This window comes from Arachis ipaensis, chromosome B1, assembly GCF_059453495.1.
Source record: "Arachis ipaensis isolate K30076 ecotype BB chromosome B1, ASM5945349v1, whole genome shotgun sequence".
Lineage (NCBI taxonomy): Eukaryota > Viridiplantae > Streptophyta > Magnoliopsida > Fabales > Fabaceae > Arachis > Arachis ipaensis.
Window position 1 is genome coordinate 7,191,204 of NC_142436.1, and position 6,808 is coordinate 7,198,011.

The 6,808-nt window shown below is 35.3% G+C and overlaps 2 non-coding genes across 2 annotated transcripts; both read right to left on the minus strand.

Moving 5' to 3' along the window:
* Positions 1–5,409: 5,409 nt before the first annotated feature.
* On the minus strand, positions 5,410–5,493 carry TRNAL-CAA (transfer RNA leucine (anticodon CAA)). The gene has a single exon. It is a non-coding gene; the product is annotated as a tRNA-Leu (tRNA).
* Positions 5,494–5,732: 239 nt separating this feature from the next.
* Positions 5,733–5,816, minus strand: TRNAL-CAA (transfer RNA leucine (anticodon CAA)). Its single transcript has one exon. It is a non-coding gene; the product is annotated as a tRNA-Leu (tRNA).
* Positions 5,817–6,808: the final 992 nt, after the last annotated feature.

Here is a 6,808-nt window from a genome sequence, read left to right on the forward strand (position 1 = left end):
CCAGTAGACTTTATGGCTGCCTTGGGAAATATGACTGCAGCTATGCAGGCAACAGCCGAGGCACTGGATAATCAAATAAATCAGGGTAATGACGAGAACAATAATGAGGAAGACGGCCCTATGACACTTGCTACATTTCTGAAAGTTTGCCTTCCGACTTTTAGGGGAACCTCAAATCCCACTGATGCAGATAATTGGATTCAGGTTATGGAAAGGGCGTTGCAATCTTAGCAGGTTCCTGAGGAGCAATTGGTTGAGTTTGGACCTTATCATCTGCAAGACGAGGCTCAGCATTGGTGGTAGGGAATACGACGTATCCTACAGCCAGATGATGCTGGGATAACCGGGAGATTGGTTATCTAAGAATCATGTTTTGTCTGATTGCTCTGAGAAGCCAGTACAGTTTATGCTAGAAGGGCCAGGAGTACCGGTTGTAGTGAACCGTTACTATTTGAACTCTATGATAGTAAATTGTTTTGGAATTGAATATCAGGGTATTATGTTACTAATTGCAGGAATATCAGTTGATGATCAGAGTTTAGAGTAGATTCTGGTTGTATGTGAAGTTTCACCTAACCGGGAGGTTGAATTTGCAATTGAGTTGGTGCCTGGAGCCGGTTCGATTTCGATTATTCTTTACAGGATGTCACCTTTAGAAATGGCTGAACTGAAGGCTCAGCTGGAAGATCTGTTGGGTAAGCATTTTATCCGACCAAGTGTTTTTCCGTGGGGAGCGCCAGTGTTACTAGTAAAGAAGAAGGATAGGAGTATGCGGTTGTGTGTCAACTATCGGCAGTTGAATAAGATTACTATAAAGAACAAATATCTGTTACCTAGAATCGAAGACCTATTGGATCAATTACAAGGTGCAGGTGTGTTTTCTAAGAATATTTAAACCTAACTTAACTTAACCTTAAATCTAAGTCATATACTGCCATTCCTTCATACCTCCAACTCCATCACGCATTTTCACAGACATTTAAACAGATAAAGGCAAGCACAAGAAGGTTACAAATACTGCAGGTAACAAGTACACATTTAACATGGCAAGTACATTTAGGCACACCCAATTAAAGCATAAGCAAGTAGTTCAAGTAATAAGCATATGATGCATGCCTGCCCTATAGCTGATGAGGCTCATCTGTCGGTTATCCAGCCAACCCGACAAGTCTGAATTGTCCTTAGATTGTTCCCCGACGTGCATCCCCAAGAGTCTATGCATAGCTTTTTCTCAAATAGTCAATATTTCTCAATGGGGGTAACATTCCCGGGAATTTATATAGTTCCCGGTCACACTTACGTCGTAGGGTCAACAGAGTATCGAGTTTTCAACCTAGTACACGTGGTGGCAAGCCACAGCACTTAATCCAGGGAATCTCGTATCTCAGATAATTCAAATTCATAACCCATATAAATAATACAATTATAATTAATCAGCATCCACATCATTCTCAATCGCATCTCATTCATCATTATACATCAATCATATTCAATTCTTATCCTTCATTATCACACCTCCCATTCCGTCCATCAATAGTTCCAATTCAAAACAAAATTCATTCTTTTCTAAATGAATCAAACTTAAAACATGCTCATTTTCTTAATAACTCAAAATCAAACTATATAACCTTTGAATCTAAATCTTTTTAAATAATCATATAAACAACATCTCTAATTTTTATAAAATTTTGGCAGTATCTCCTCTAAAACTCAGACTTTGCCACCCTTTTTAGGTCCAAACCTACATTCTTTTCAATTCAATATACCCTTCCTCATCATCATAAAAATTACCACAATAAATCTACCTCAGATCAACAATTATACTCATACAATATTCAAATCCAACAACCAAAATTCAACTAAGAATCATAGTTCACAAATCCTAGGCTTTTAACATAAAATACCTCATTTTTCATTTGAAATTTCCATTCCAATTATTTTTAAACCTATTACCACCAGTCCAAATTGCCAACAATAATCCTCAATAAGCTCCATATCTTTTCATCAATCATCATTCAACCAAACCAAAATATAGCCATATAATCAACAATTCAATCACATATCCTTTCAAAGATCCAACTAGCAACCAATATCATCTTACAAACAAATCACCAAACCAAACCAAGCATATTCATCAACCCATTACTAAATATTAAATATACACCTGCATTCCAACTTATCCTATGGTCATCTAGCCTAAGTTTTCACAGAACATTATATATTAAATGCAAGAAACTTAAACCATACCTTAGCCGATTCTCAAGTATTATTCCAAGACAATTTTTCTAAAAGAACACAGCCCTCAAAACCTCAACTAATCCGCTTCCTCCAAGTTTCAGTATTCACAATTTCGAGCTCCAATTATTTATTCACAACCTAATACACATTTATAACACATATATATCCAATTTAATACTCAAAGCTCAAATCCAATGAAATTAAAATAGAGTTATCGTATCCTCACCTTACCCAAGCTTCACATAAGCAAGAGTGAACATTTTTCTCAAGCTAATTGGATCCTAAAACATCAAAGAACAAAGAAATTTAATACCTCCACTTAATTTCCCAAAAATTAGGAAAGAAGAGGCTGAGAATAAAAGAACAAGTTACCTATGAAATTGTTCCAGTAGAAACGTAGAGCTCGACGCAGTGGACGCGTGGCCGTAAACGGTGTAGCGATTGGAGCTCGGACGGAAAAGTTACGGTGCAACCATCGGAGCTCGGACGGAAAAATTACCGTTTTCTTCGAAATTAGTGTTAAAATTCTCGTTTCGGTGAGCTCTATCCTAATTTGATGTAATATTCGCATTTCTAATCTTCCTTATTAAAAAAATAATTTACTGACTAATTATCTACTAATTAATCGGGGTTTACAAGGCCTCAATCATAGGCATACTAGCCTTAGAGCATTCCCATTGCACTTTCGAAAATAGGGAAGGAATACTTCACCCGGATCTCAAAGGATACTAATACTAACTGTATTTATCAGCATATTTATGTCAGTTATGATTAGTTACATAAGTTGACAATAATAGTTAGTTAGAGCTCTAATAATTTGAAAACATTAATTAACTTGAATAACAAACAATCTCTTGTATAAGTGAGAGTTACTTCTAAAGCTAGAAAAAATGTATGAGACAAAATAATGAATATTTTGAATTGTGTATCTCTTTTTTTATTTTATAAGTGATTTTAACTTAAAATAAGTAAATCCTTGAAAATAATACTGGTTTAAACTAAAATCAAAATAAATAATTTTGTCTTAGACTACTTGACCATCTTGACAATATATTATAATTTCAAAAAATTAGTTAACTTTGATAACAAGCAATCTCTGGTGTAAGTGAGAGTTACTTCTTTTTTTTTCTAAGATAGATAACTTTATTCATCAATTAAAAGAAAGTTACAAGTGTTCACAGACAAAGAAAGAAAGTGGATGTTCTCCCAACACTAAAAAAAATTAGTACCATAAGTAAATAAACTCAAAGAAGAAAAAGAAGTAACATTTCAGAATCTAGGAATTGTGCGGATGTTGGCCTTGAGTGTATAGCTTTAGTGGAAAGGAGGCTACAATATCCACCAAGAATGATTCTCCCTCAAAGAGCAGTCTATTTCTCCTCTTCTAGATGTGCCAATTAATTGTATAGCACTCGAGTATAGTTCTTCTGTCCTAGGAGCAATCCCTTCCTCGCATTCCAGTAGCATAAGAAGGAGTTGTTGTTGTCTTCTCCAGTTGTTAAAGATAAGTCACATTTATCCCATATTCCCATACCTCTTTTGAATTCTCGCACAAGAAAACACAGTGGTTGATTATTTCTACATCTCTTACATATTGAAGAGACCGTTGAGATACGATGGTTTAAGGTCAGCATCGTTGGGAGTCTTTCATGAAATCCTTTCCACAATGCTCAGTTCCTCATAATCTATGTGCAAAATTCCAGCAGTGGGTGAGAGAAGCTATATGCAATTTGGTATCCAATGCTTACCGATAGAGGGATGGAATACGGGTATATAGGGTTGCGAGCCAAGGGTCACCGATGATTTTATTGCAACCTCCGTCACCAACTCGCCACACCATCCCATTCTCAATAACCTTGCGACCCTCCAAAATACTTCATCAGTCCCAAGAAGGTACAGTTCCTATTTCAGCATTCATCATACCGCCACAGCAAAAATATTTACCTTTTAGAACTCCAGATAGTAGGAATGGTGGCTGAGTAGCAATTTTTTAGCACTGTTTGGCTAGAAGAGCTAGGTTCTAAGCACCCAAATATTTGAAGGAAAAGTATGGGGAGCCAATGAAATATTTGTACAATGCGTACAATGGAGGTTTAGGGAGTATTAGAGATATAATCATTAGTGTTACCTTTTTCCATCAGCGTAAGCTTTTGGTATGAGTGGTATCATGACATGGTATTAGAGCTCTAGATTTGAAAGGTGGATGGTTATTCTGAATATTATGGGTGATGTTCATTTTGTAATTCATATAGCCCATTGTACACATTGTACAAATAAGCCATTGGCTCCCTAGCAGGACTCATATTTGAAACCTAACCCCCTTTTAATTTCGGTCGAGTCATAGTATCCCAACTTATCCAAGGCATTTTTCTCTCTAAACTTTTTTGTTTCCACCAAAATTAAGAGAGAAACTATGAATTTCTCTAGTAAGTGTGTCCGGAAGTGAGAAGCAAGAGAGAGAATAAATCAGAATAGTCTCTCCAACGTCTTTATTAAAACGAACATGTCTGCTTACTTAAAAAAATGCATGAGATACAATAATGAATATCTTGAATTATATATGCCTTTTTATTTTAGAAGTGATTTTAACTTCAAACAAACAAACTCTTAAAAATAATACTTGTTTAAGATTGAAATCAAAACAAATAATTTTACGAAAATTTATGTTTCCAAATGTGAGAAGTGGGATTTGAACCCACACCCTTTGGCACCTTAGACCACTTGGCCATCCTAATAATATATTATAGTTTGGAAAAGTTAGTTAAATTTGATAATAAGCAATCTCTTGTATAAGTAAGATTTACTTCTTATAGCTTGAAAAATGTATATGAGATAGAATAATAAATATCTTAAATTATATATGTCTTTTTATTCTAGAAGTGATTTTAACTTAAACAAATTCTTGAAAATAATACTTGTTTAACATTGAAATCAAAACAAATAAATGCCTTAGACCACTCGACTATCCTGACAATATATTATAGTTTGCAAAAGTTAGCTAAATTTGATAATAAGCAATCTCTTGTATAGGTGAGATTTACTTCTTATAGCTTGAAAAATGTATATGAGATAGAATAATGAATATCTTGAATTATGTATGTCTTTTTATTTTAGAAGTGATTTTAACTTAAAATCAAAACAAATAATTTTACGAAATATTAATTTTTCAAATGTCAAAAGTGGGATTTGAACCCACGCCCTCTCACGAAGACCAGAACTTGAGTCTGGCGCCTTAGACCACTCGGCCATCCTGACAATATATTATAATTTGCAAAAGTTAGTTAAATTTGATAATAAGCAATCTCTTGTATAGGTGAGATTTACTTCTTATAGTTTGGAAAATGTACATAAGATAGAATAATGAATATCTTAAATTATATATGTCTTTTTATTTTAGAAGTGATTTTAACTTGAAACAAATAAATTCTTAAAAATAATACCGGTTTAAGATTGAAATCAAAATAAATAATTTTACAAAAAATTATTTTTCCATATGTCAGAAGTGGGATTTGAACCCACGCCCTCTGACGAAGACCAGAACTTGAGTTTGGCACCTTAGACCACTTGGCCATCCTGACAATATGTTATATTTTGGAAAATTTAGTTAACTTTGATAACAAACAATCTCTTGTATAAGTGAGATTTACTTCTTATAGTTTGAAAAAATACATATGAGATAGAATAATGAATATCTTGAATTATATATACCTTTTTATTTTAGAAGTGATTTTAACTTGAAACAAACAAACTCTTAAAAATAATATTTGTTTATGATTGAAATCAAAACAAATAATTTTATAAAAAGTTATTTTTCTAAATGTTAGAAGTGGGATTTGAACCAAGGTTCTGAAAAGCGGTTTGGACCGACCGGTCAAACCGGTAGAACCGTGAACCGCAGAGAAAAACGACTCAGTCAAATGCAAAAATCTTAGATTCTAAAAATAAAAATCGAACCGGTGAACCGGCCGGAAATCGGTCGGTTGAACCGAACCGTGATCCGGTTGGTTTTTTGAATGGGGAATGAAATGTCGCCGTTTCAGCTGCTGCACTTAGCCCTAACTCCATCCTCGATACCCAGATCCAGATTCCACTCCAGAATGCCTCTGCCTCTCTCACACTCAATCTCCATCCTCTGCACTAAGCCCTAGCTCCTGACCGTTCCTTACCTCCGACTAGCAACTGCCTCGTGCCGCCGCCGTCATTCCTTCCAACAGCCATCGTCTGCACGCTCACCTTCCCGCCATTGCGCAGCAACCATCAATATCAACCTTCCCTTCCATTGTGCAGCCATCGCAACCTTCCTCCATCGCACAGCCACGCCACTGCCGGCACTAGCTCTGTTCTCCGTAACCAGTGTCCCAGTTCGAAGCCCGTTCGAAGGTACTCTATCACTGCTCCTTGTCTTGGTCACTTGGTGTCTCTATCTCCCTCTTGCATGCTCTGTTGAAGGTTTTTTCTAGCTTCTAGGTAAATTGTAAACCCCGATTAAATTAGTAGATAATTAGTCAATAAATTAATTTTTAATAAGGAAGATTAAAATGCGAATATTATATCAAATTAGGATAGAACT